This window comes from Capricornis sumatraensis, chromosome 11 (genome assembly GCF_032405125.1).
Source record: "Capricornis sumatraensis isolate serow.1 chromosome 11, serow.2, whole genome shotgun sequence".
NCBI classification, from domain to species: domain Eukaryota; kingdom Metazoa; phylum Chordata; class Mammalia; order Artiodactyla; family Bovidae; genus Capricornis; species Capricornis sumatraensis.
The window spans coordinates 62,933,199-62,945,444 of NC_091079.1; the positions used below are offsets into that span (position 1 = coordinate 62,933,199).

Genomic DNA, 12,246 nt, shown 5'->3' on the forward strand with positions numbered 1-12,246 from the left:
GCCAGCCAGTGCAGGAGACTTAAGAGACACTGGGTTAGAAAGATGCCCTGGAGGAGGGCATAGCAACCCACTCCAGTATTCTTACTTGGAGAATCCCATGGACAGAGAAGCCCAGCAGGCTCTAGTCCATGGAGTCACAAAAAGCTGGACAAACTAAAGCAACCTGGCACACAGCATGTATGGGACTGAGAGCAGCTTCAGGCACTCGGGGCTGGATTATTCCTTGTCATCTTCTCAGGCTTTGCTGTAAGGTGAGCGGGGCCTGATGCTGCTGATTGAGCTGAGGTCAGGTGAGTGTCACTCATGATCGAAGAGGGAGCAGGCTTTCTCACCTGCCACAGCAGAAAAATCTCTGTTGAGGGCTTCACTTGGCCCCAGTTGTGTTCCATGCCCATCCCTGGACCAGTCACTAAGACAGGAATAGGGTTCTGTGACTTTCTTGAGGAAGGGGGTTAGGGTTTGTTTCTAGGGAAAGTGGAGACAAAGTGAGGTGGGCAGATAAAAGCAAAAGCTATTGGGGTTCAGTTCCATTCAGTTCAGTCGCTCAGTCGTGTCCGACTCTTTGCGACCCTATGAATCGCAGCACGCCAGGCCTCCCTGTCCATCATCAACTCCTGGAGTTCACTCAGACTCACGTCCATCGAGTCGGTGATGCCATCCAGCCATCTCATCCTCGGTCATCCCCTTCTTCTCCTGCCTCCAATCCCTCCCAGCATCAGAGTCTTTTCCAATGAGTCAACTCTTCGCATGAGGTGGCCAAAGTACTGGAGTTTCAGTTTTAGCATCATTCCTTCCAAAGAAATCCCAGGGTTGATCTTCAGAATGGACTGGTTGGATCTTGAATTAATTTACATATTCATGGCTTTTAATAGCTCTGTTGGAAGCCCCTTCTGTGAGAAAGATCTGCTCTTTGGTAAAGGGGTTTTCAGCGTTTTGTTGTTTGCTTCCCGAGGTAGCCATTTTCTCCCATGGAGGGTTTTCATGTTCCATCTCATTTTTATTTATTTTCCTTGGGGAACTCTTGCTATGATAACAAGATGTTTTATTTTGTATACACTGAGTTTCTATTTGGTGATGGTATTGCATTTATCTGATATGTGATATAACAGTTATTTTAACAGTTTTGTAAGTAGATACTCTTGTAACTTTACTTAACCAACCCTGTTGGACACCTAAATTATTTTTACCTTTTCCTCTTATAAATGTGGCAGGATAGAGTTATCTTTTACCTTCAAACCCATCTTTCCTTTCTCTCATCAACTTTTGTGAGAGAAGATATTTTGCAGGCAGAGTAGAGAGAGATTCTGTTGAATAGTACTTCAGAATTTTGCTAGGGGAGATGGTCAATGTGAGGAAGAAAAAGGTTTGTCTTTATTTAGCTTTTTATTTTATATTGGAGTATAGCTGATTAACAGTGTTGTGATAGTTTCAGGTGGACAGCAAATGGACTCAGCCACATATATGCACGTATCCATTCTTCCCCAAACTCCCTTCTCATCCAGGTTGCCACATAACATTGAGCAGAGTTCTCGGTGCTATAAAGTAGGTACTTGATGGCTATCCATTTTAAATATAGCAAAGGTGTAAATGTTGATCTCAAACTCCCTAACTGTCCCTTTACCCCTTCCTTCCTTCCTAAACAGGGGAAAATGTTTAAAAAGACAAAGAAGTGGGGAGAACATAGAAAAAAGAGGGTCCTGAAACTTATCCATAGAAAAAGCTGGAGGGATAGTAAGGGTTATATAAGTTATAAACAATAGAAATCAACTATGGATAACTTAAGCATTGGAGAGGTATGGATAAGTCATGGGATTTAAAAATAAACTCATGAACTAGACTCAGAGAGGGTACTTTTAAGAACAGCTCTACCCTGTGCTATACAGTAGGTTCTCGTTGGTTACCAAGTTTGTATATAGTAATGTGCAAAGTAGTGTTTTTTCCCCTGGAGAAGGAAATGACAACCCACTCCAGTATTCTTGCCTGGGAAATCCTATGGACCAGGGAGCCTGGTGGACTACAGTCCATGGGGTTGCAGAGTCGGACACGACTGAACGACTGAGCACATACACATATGTGAAAAAGCTGTACACTTAAAGAGAAAAAGCATGGAACCAAGGAGAAATGTACAATAACAAGCTTATGTCTTAAAACTGTGAGTGCAATCAAATACTTTTATACAAGAGTGATAATATATTTGATAGCTATAGGTGGAAAGGTTCTACCTTTTCAAGATAGTGAAGATAGTGCAATGCCGGGGTCCAGCCCCGGTGGATCCAGGGAATTCGAAGGGTGGACGGCGTTGGCGTGAGAAAAACTTATTTATTGACTGATATAAGATTAGATTAAGAAACAATAGTGTAGTAGGAAAATTAAGTGGAGGAAGAGGGCTGAATAACTTGGATTACGCGGAAGACCAATAAAATTCCAGACAAGGAATTTGCACCATCTACGTTGGGCCACCGGCGCTCGCTTGAATATCTAAGGGTGCCTCACCTTAGGCTCCCTTTCGCACGGGTCTTAACAGCCAGGGCAAGTAAGTAGACTTTGCGAGCCTCCACGCCCCAGATGGGAATTCAGCCTGAAATTAGAGTGAAGAGGAGAGGAAAGAGAGAGAGACACACGGGGGAAACCAGTCCAGCAACTAGCTCCGCCCTCTTTTGTTCAGAAGGCCTTTTATACTTTTGATAAAACATGGAGATCAATGGGTAACACAAAGTTATGCAGCATTAGCAGTCCAGACTCTTATCAAAACCAGGCTTTTCTCTCTGCATACCTAATTGTATACACAAGTCTTAGGTAATTTACATCATCTTCCAGCCAAAAGGGCCAATTAATATTTTACAGCCTTTTTTCTGATAAGGGTTTGTCAACCAGAAGACTTATTTGTGTTGATCTTCCCAAGGTCTGGTGCCACTCTCAGAAAGCACTAAATAAAGTTACATTCTTACACAGCAAAGATACAGCAACTTATAACAAGTAGAGGGAGTACAGTGATTTACAGCAAAAGAGAAGCAATTAACTCAAAAGTCTAGTGTTGCTAACATCAAAACTACTATGTATCTTTTTCTACATCCTGCTTACATTGAGTAACATCCTTCCAGGTGCCTAAAAGATAAAGAATATGGAGGCCTGGCAGCAGTCATTGAGTCAACAGTGAAAACCCTCTACCAATATAATTTTTAACTCTTTAGAAAAGGCTCTGTATCTTTAAGATGCTTTCAAGCTTTGTGCCTCTCGCGGTTGGGGGGCTGTAAGCAATTCACAAGCTGTAAGAGGTCCAGGGAACCTGTTAGGCAAGCTAGAGAGCAATCAGAGGGGGTTTAACTGAAACATCCCTTTCAAATGCAGAAGGCTAAAGCCCAGATTTGACTTTTTCCAGAGAGTATCAGAAGAGTGGAAAAGCAGGCAGATTCTTATTTTTGGGCGGGGGGTGGGTGGATGCTCAGGAAATTCCAGGGGGAAAACCTGAGGTCTGATTAGCCTTGCCATCACAGCTCTTGCCACATGACCTTGTCACGGGTGGAATTCCTCACGCTGGCTCCCGGCAGTGCAAGATAATATAAATGACAGTTTTAAAAAGAAAAATAACTTTACTATAGGTTAGAAAAAGAATACATGATCTCTTTGAAATAAAAATATGTATTTAGTGGTTTTACTCTATAATTGAAGCTGCTTAAAACAATAACCATTAAACTGAAGAAGAAGAAGAAAAAAAAGAGCAGCTCCAGAGACCTAGGGAGGAGGAACCCACGAATAGTCTTCAGGGCTAGACTCAAGGATAAATTAGCTTCAGTTACTGGCTTACCTGGGTTTGGTCCAAGGATTGTTGGAAAGTCACATCGAGTCTCGGCGCAGTGGTGGGAGGGTATTTCCCAAAGCAAACTCAAAGTGTTGGTACCAGAAGGAAGGGGCATGGATGTTGTCCTGGCAAAAACAACAGCTGAGGAAAAACAAACCCTGAGCAGGTTGCTCATGCCTCACTTCTCCTTTGATTTTGCCTATAAAAGCACAGACCACTATCCCAGAAAGACATTCCCTTACTTCCTACTTATATTCCTAAAATTGTTTCAATTAGCAATTTGGGCCTTTCCTGCCCTTGAGCCCTAATGGAAAATTGCTGATGGGACCCCCTCTATCAATGCCCACCTGCCCTGGGTAGACAGATTCAGAGATGGTTTCATATATATATATATATATATATTAGTGAAGTATAGTTTTACAATATTGTGTTAATTTATGCTGTATAGCAAAGTGATTCAGTTATACATACATATATATATTCTTTTTTTAAAAATATTCTTTTCCATTATGGTTTATCATAGGATATTGAGTATAGTTCTCTGTGCTATACAGTAGGAAACTTGTTTATGAGATGGTCCTGTAGCTGAGCATGTGAAGGCATTGAGGAAGCCCTAGACAAGTCTCCCCATGGCAGATCCCAGATGGCCTCAGACTTTCCAAGCTCATAGAGGTGGGAGGAGTTGCAGGTAGGCCTAACAACCTGGTTTCTGATCTCCAAGGCCAGCATTTTTATTTTGATGTACCCAGTTGGGGGCTAATTTTATGTGTCAATTTGACTTGGCCTTGGGATGTCCAGATAACTGATTAGATATTATTCTTGGTGCCTATGAGAAAGTTTAGGCTTCTCAGGTGGTGTTAGTGGTAAAGATCCTGCCTGCCAATGCAGGAGATGAAAGAGACATGGATTCAGTCTCTGGGTCAGGAAGATCCCCTGGAGGAGGGCATGGCAACCCACACCAGTATTTTTGCTTGGAGAATCCCACGGACAGAGGAGCCTAGTGAGCTACAGTCCATAGGGTTGCAAAGAGCTGGACATGACTGAAGTGACTTAGCATGCATGCACATGAGGGTATTTCCAAGAGAAATACATGAGTTGGTGGACTAAGTAAAGCAGATGGCTCTCCCCAGTGTGTGGGGGCATCATCTAACCTCCTGGGGGCCTGAAGAGGATGACAAGGCAGGGGAAGTTTGAATTGTCTCTCTGCCTGACTGCTGAGCTGGGACATTGATCTGGGAGCTCCTGGTTCTCAGGCCTTCAGACCTGGACTGGAATCTACACCACTGGTTCTAGCTGTAAGGCTTTCCAACTATGCCATCAGCTTTCTTGGGTCTCCCGGAAGACGCTGTGGGACTTCTTAGCCTCTGTAATATTATGAACCAATATCTCATAATAAATAAAGAATATATGAATATAATCTCCCACTGGTTCTGTTTCTCTGGAATACTCTGGTAAGTATACTAGTCATTACAACTTCAGACAGAAGGTTGTGCTCCATGGATGTGTTTTTGCAGAATTTGAGAATCTCTGTGAAAAGTAAAAGAATAATTAAATCAAATAGTTGGAAGGAAAAATATTATTGATGGTAAGGGGGCAACAATGGGACAGAAACATTTCAAGGGAAGTCTTAGATTTAGAATGTGGCTATTGATGGGACATAAGGCAAGATGCTGCAGGCAAAAAGATGAAGCTGTTTATAATTTAAAATTTTATTTATTTATTTTTTAAAATTATTTTTTTATTTGTAATTTTAGCCACGCTGTGTCTTCGTTGCTACATGCAAGCAGGGGCCACTCTCTGGTTGAGATGCATGGGTTTCTCATTGCGGTGGCTTCCCTTGTTGCAGAGTACAGGCTCTAGGCATTCGGGTCTCAGTAGGTGCAGCACACAGCCACTGGAGCAAGGGCTGTTGCTCCTTGGTGTGTGGGATATTCCTGGACCAGGGATGGAACCGGTGTCCCCTGCATTGCAAGGCACATTCTTAACCACTGGACTACTAGGGAAGCCCGATGGACCTCTTTAATCCTGAGGCAGATTGATATATTATAAGCACAAGCTAGAAATCAGTGTCTACAAATCTAAAAATAAATGATACAAATGAACTTACAAAGCAGGAAGAAACTCACAGACTTAGAAAAAGAATTTATGGCTGCCAGGGGGACGAGATAGTTAGGGAGCTTGGGAAGGTCATATACACACCGCTATATTCAAAATGGATAGCCAAGGACTTATTGTATAGCATGTGGAACTCTGCTCAATGTTATATGCCAGCTTGGATGGGAGGCAGGTTTAGGGGAGAGTGGATACATGTATATGTATGGCTGAGTCTTTTTGCTGTTTACCTGCAACTACCACAATATTGTTAATCAGCTATACCCTAATACAAAATAAAAAGTTTAAAGTTTGAAAAAAAAAATCAATGTCCACAGAGAAAGTTCACTTTTTGATACATATTTTGTCCCCCTGAAATCCATAAAACACTCTTTTGTAATTCAGAAACAAAGAGTAGGGGGTAACTATAAAACAGATCCTAATAGAAGTGAGGACCAAGAATCAGGCAAAGGCAGGCGCAGGCTAAGGGTCCGCATACTGCAGACTCAGGTCATTTCAGGGTGAAACAGGAGGGAAAGACAGATGAATGGGATGTTGTCTAGAAAACAAAGGGGAGAGATTTAAAGGACTATAGCCTGTTGGTTTAGAACCTACATAAAAGACAATTGGATGATGTGGCTATCAGACACAGCCAGAAACTGCAGTTACACCTGTTCTTTAGTTTTACAAACTTTGTTTAAAAATGGTATTCTGAAAGAGTACAATAGTAAAAAAAATTAGCGATCTCTGTTACAATTCCTTAACTTGAAGTTAAACTCTGAAGTTCTCACGTTCTGAAAACTAAGGTTAAAATTTTGTATTCAGTTTTCATAGAAAGAGCAAAGCACACAGCTGATTTGGAACAGCTGAAGGGGTGTGCTAGCCTAACTGTGCAGCCACAGAGACCACATAAGAGCCAGGACTACAAAGAATTAGAAAACTTTAGATGTGGATGGTGTGTAAAAAGTACTCACAAAATCTGCTCTGAACTGACCTAAAGCTTTTTTTTTTTTTTTTTTTTAACTTTACTTGTCTATCCATTTGGCTGTGCTGGGTCTTAGCTGCAGCATGTGGGATCTAACTAGTTCCCTGACCAGGGATTGAACCTAAGCCCCCTGCACTGGGAGCACAGAGTCTTAGCCACTGGACTACCAGGGCAGTCCTATTAAAAAAAATATTTTTTTTCCATTTAGTATGGTAATTTTTTTCTGCTGCAGAATTAAAAAAAATGTTTTTTATTGCAGCATACTTGATTTATAATTTGTGTTAGTTTCAGGTGGATAGCAAAGTGATTCAGTTATACATCTATATATTGTTTTTCAGATTCTTTTCTCTGATAGGTCATTACAAAATATTGAGTATAGTTCTCTGTGCTATACAGTAAGTCCTTTTTTTTGTCTATTCTATGTACAGTGCTGTGTACATGTTAATCCCAAACTCCTAATTTATCCCTTCCCTGTCTTTCCCTTTCAGTAGCCATAAGCTTCTTTTCTGTGTCTGCTGATTATAGGCAGCTTCTTGGTTCTCCTTTCACATACATTCTAGTGCTCAGGACTTAGGAAATAGTCATACTGGATACTTCTTAACATTTTCTCTTCCTGACCCTTAATTTTGGCTTACAACAGATGTTTCCATTATCCCAGAGTTGTGCCCCAAGATAGGATGGGAATGGAACAAGTGCCTAATAGGATGAGCACAAAAGAGCGAGGGTAACTTGCCACAGCTTGATCTTTCCCCACTTGCCTTCTTTTATGATTCTGCTTCTTGAGTCTTCGTTTAGAGTTCAGTGGAAAACTCCCAAGTGAGAGGAAGAATTCTTTCCCATCCAGAACTTTTTCCCATCCAGAAATAGTAAATCACTTTCTATCTCTGTTATTAATACAACTTCGGCATCCCCGTCACACAAGCTCCCTGCCCATGCCTCCAAGGACTCTTCTTTGCACCTGGAAATTGTTACTTGCCTGAGCCTTGAAGTGTTCTTCTCCCTAATATGACCTTGTTTGTGAGTACTCTAGTATAAGATATGTCCAGATATTAAAATATATAAAGTATATAAAATATATAAAGTATATAGAAAGTGAAAGTGAAGTCGCTCAGTCGTGTCCAACTCTTTGTGACCCCATGGACTGTAGCCTAACTGGCTCCTCCTTTCATGGGATTTTCCAGGCAAGAATACTGGAGTGGGTTGCCTTTCCTTCTCCAGCAGATCTTCCCAACCCAGGGATTGACCCTGGGTCTCCTGCGTTGTAGGCAGATGCTTTATCATCTGAGCCACGAGAGAAGTCCATAAAGTATATAACACAAGTAAAATTAATTTGCATATAATATATTGAATGAGATCATGAAAATAACACATTTCCTGGCATTCTATTAAGATTCCATACCTGCATTATCAAGATGACCATGTTGTTGATGATGACAGTAGTTATGATCTAAGAGCCAGAATCTCCTGTCAGCCCTGTCATTGTCCCACATTCATTTCCCTTACTGGTGACCCTGACCTCATCTTGTACTTCTGATACTTGTTGTTTGGGTGAAAGCAAGTGAGGTTTTCCCATTTTCTTGGAACCTCAGGGATCCAGCTGAGTTCCGGCCTTTCTAGGTCTTCCTCTGGACTGTATCCTCATCCAGGGAAATGGCCTGGACAAAATCATCCCAGGATTGATGATTTGGGGCAGCACAAATTTAGAGGTAGAAAAGCCTCTCTGATTTATCCCAGAACAGTGGTTATATTCTCTCTCCATACATCATAACACTACTTACCTCTTTTTTTACCGATGGTTCATTAGCATCCACATGGAACCCCAAAATACACAAACTTCATTTAGCCAAGGCCACCACATATCTTGCCTTGTTGTTCTTAAGAGCTCTTATCTCTGCTTATTTTTTCCTATGTGTCATTTGTGGGTTGTGTCTCCTCCCAGAATAGTATAAGCTTTGTTTTATTTATCATCATATTGCTGGCACTAGAACTATATCTGGTACAAAATCTACTACTAAACCCCAAATTTGTTGGATAAATTAATGAAGAAACCCCACATTAGCTCACTAATTAATTAATAAGATTCACACCACCGTCTGTGATTACCTCCTTGCTTATTTATCTGGTATCTTGTTTATTGCCTAGGTAAGTGAGAAATAAAGCTTTGTGGCAAGGGGGGGCAGTGGTGTTAAGCCACTGATTTTTAGAGTTTTTCCTTTTAGGACTTACTGTAACATTAACCAAGATTATCCTGACTAACACATATATAAAGCCAGAGTTAGAAATTTCTTCTTTGGCCATGGAATTGAACAAATTTAATTGATATAAACTAGCATTTAGGCCTATGGTTTTTACCTAATGGTTTTCTTTTCTTTTTTGTTATTAGAATACTCATCCTGCACTCCTGGCCTAAAAGCAAAAGATATAAACCCTGAAAATGTTCTGAATACAAATTAGATTTCTTCAGATATTTGCTGAGCTTGAAGTGAAATATTTCAGTTTAGTATGCTATCTAGATTGTTTCTATTGTAAATTCAAATTTCACCTAACCCATAGTTGTTTATAATTTCTAAATGGGAACAATTAATTCCCTTAGAGCTGGAGTAGGAAAGAAATATTTGTGCTCTTGATGGGGGGTGGGGGGGAATCTTATTTTTAGGCTGACAGCTGCAGTGACGGTAAATTTGAGGAAGAGAGAGTGCTGGAGTCAAGTATTTACCTGTTTCAGATTTTCCCAAACTTTCTAGGCTCATGGTTATAGTCAGCTCAGTTATTTATTCTTAGGCCAAAAATGTATAAGGTTTTAGATTACTAAGTAGTTAGATCCAAAGTAATTTACTGACTGTAATTTGTAGGGCATCCTACAAGTGTTCTTGTGTTTTCCTCAAAAGTTTAAAATGTCCTGTGGGGCTCATCTGATTCACTGCAGTAACCCTGGGCTCCTCAGCACACACAGTTTGGGAATTCTAGGTCTCTGACTTGATAGGCGGAAGGATTTGAGGAGTACTACATTTGGAGAAGATCTTTTCGGAAGTTCCTAGCTCTGTGTGAGCTTCTTTTTGTTTTGAGGAGTCTATATTTTATTTATTTAAGTGATTTTTTTTTAAAGCTCTAATTCACTCAAAATTCTTCAGTTTGCGGTGGCTCAGATGGTAAAGAATCTGCCTGTAATGCGGGAGACCCCAGTTAGATCCCTGAGTTGGGAAGATCCCCTGAGAAGGGAACGGTTACCCACTCTATAATCTTGCTTGGAGAATTCCATGGACAAAGAAGCCTGGTGAGCTACAGTTCATGGGGTTGAAAAGAGTCAGACACAACTGAGAGACTAAAACACACACACACACACATACACACACACCAAGGTGGAGTAGGGTGAGGGCTGGGGGTCTGGGGGACAGGCAGTCTTGGGGACAGGGCTGGGGCGAGGCCAAGGCTGCCCCACTCCCACCCCCTCACCGCCCTCCCGTCATTCTTCTGCTCTCTCATCTCCACGTCAGCCGGCTGTCCTCCTGCAGCCACTGCGGCCTGGGCCTTTGGCTCTCCTCCTCGGCCAGCCTCTCAGACATGCTGGCATAGAGCTTCTTCTGCCCTCCAGCTGCCTATGGATCTGCTGCGGGCACATGGCCAGCTGAACCTTGGCCCCCTGTTGCTGGGTAGAGCTGCAGGCCCTTCTGCAAGTCAGCCTGTGCGTTCGCCGCCAGGTGGGCCTCTCCCTGGTAGACAAGGCCCTTCTCATTGTTGCTGTCCACTTCCCGGGCCTTCTTACTGTTTCAGTGGCAGCTGAGAAGGCCTGCAGCTTCAGATGACACATGGCCAGGTTGAGGTGGGAGGCCGGCTGAGGGCCTGCCCCTTCCTGTGCGTCCTCATCAGAGAAGCTCCACTTTTATTCCAGCCAGGACACAATCTTCTTCTTTTTTTTAAAAAAAATATTTAGTTATTTATTTATGGCTGTGCTGGGTCTTTGCTGCTGTGCTCAGGTTTCTGTAGTTGCAGGGAATGGGGGCCACTCTCCAGTTGCGGGGCACAGGCTTCTCACTGCAGTGGCCTTTCCTTGTGGTGGAGCACAGGCTCTAGGGTGCTCGGGCTTTGGCAGTTGGGGTGCATGGGCTCAGCTGCCTCATGGTATATGGGATCTTCCTGGACCAGGGATTGAACCAGTGTCCCCTGCGTTGCAAGGCAGGTTCTCAACCACGACCACCAGGGAAGCCCCAGGCCACAGTCTTCCTGCACTGCGGGACAGCTTGCTTGTACTTGCCTTCCTTGAAGCACACAGCGCCTCGCTCCTTCACTACAGTCCTCTGCTCCAGCATCTCAGAACTCATCGCCCAGGACTTGTTGGCCCTCTCAAAAATTCTTGTGCTGTATTTCATACATCAGCTTAGCATTTGGCGGGATCTGGAACTTCTCCTTCCCAGCATTGCTGAAAGCATGCAGGTATTAAGATACACAATGGAATATTCTCTTTTATCCACACACCGAATGGCTTTCTCCAGCCCCCAGGGCAAGATGCATGCTCTCTCCCTCACCAGCTTCAAAGCTGAGCTCTCGTGAGTCAAAGATCTGGTCCTCGAAGTATCCTTCCAGTGCAACTTCCAGGGTGGCGCTGTCACTGGGCTTGGCATAGCCCTCCCCATTGCCTCTGTATTCTCCTGATGATCCCCTGTCTTCTTCATCTGTCAGGTCCTCTCCCTGGAACTCCAACAGCTCCACCTCAAACACAAGTGTGGCTTTGGGAGGGACCCTGGGGGGACTGCCCGCTGAGCCCTAGGCATGCTCTGGCTTGCAGGTGATGCGGCACACTTTGCCTGCCTTCATGGTTGCTACGGCAACATCCCGAGCCTTAATGAACTTCCCTCTCCCCAGGTCAAAGGAGAACCTGTCCTTGCGGTCCAGGCTGGAGTGGAACTTGGTGTCACCGAGCAGCTAGCCCCTGTAGTGGACAGACACTCACTCCCCGATCATCGGCATCTCCATGCCAGGGCCTTCTTGCTTAATGAACTTAAGCACACCCTCATCCTGCTCGGGGCTGAGGTCCACTCCCTCAAGGGGCTGCAGTGCCAACTGGTCCCTGCTCTTGGCCATCTTCATCTCCTTGGTGGTCATCACACTGTTTCTCAGGCAGCGGTCACCAGTGGCTGGCCGGGGCTTGTGCCTTCTTTATCTATTTTTAAAAATATTTATTTATTTATTTGGCTGCTCCAGGTTTTAGTTGCAGATGTGGGATCTTTCATTGCAGCATGCAGGGTCTTTAGTTGGGCATGTGAACTGAAAGAGTTTGAAACCAAGGATCAAACCAGGGTCCTCTGCTTTTGGAGTACAGCGTCTTAAGCACTGGACCACCAGATAAGTCCTTACATTTCATCTTATTTATTTT

General features: G+C 43.2%; 1 pseudogene; it reads right to left on the minus strand.

Annotated features, from left to right (window-relative positions):
- Positions 1–297: 297 nt before the first annotated feature.
- LOC138088333 (peptidyl-prolyl cis-trans isomerase FKBP4 pseudogene) lies at positions 298–11,975 on the minus strand (annotated as a pseudogene).
- Between the last annotated feature and the right edge of the window lie 271 nt (positions 11,976–12,246).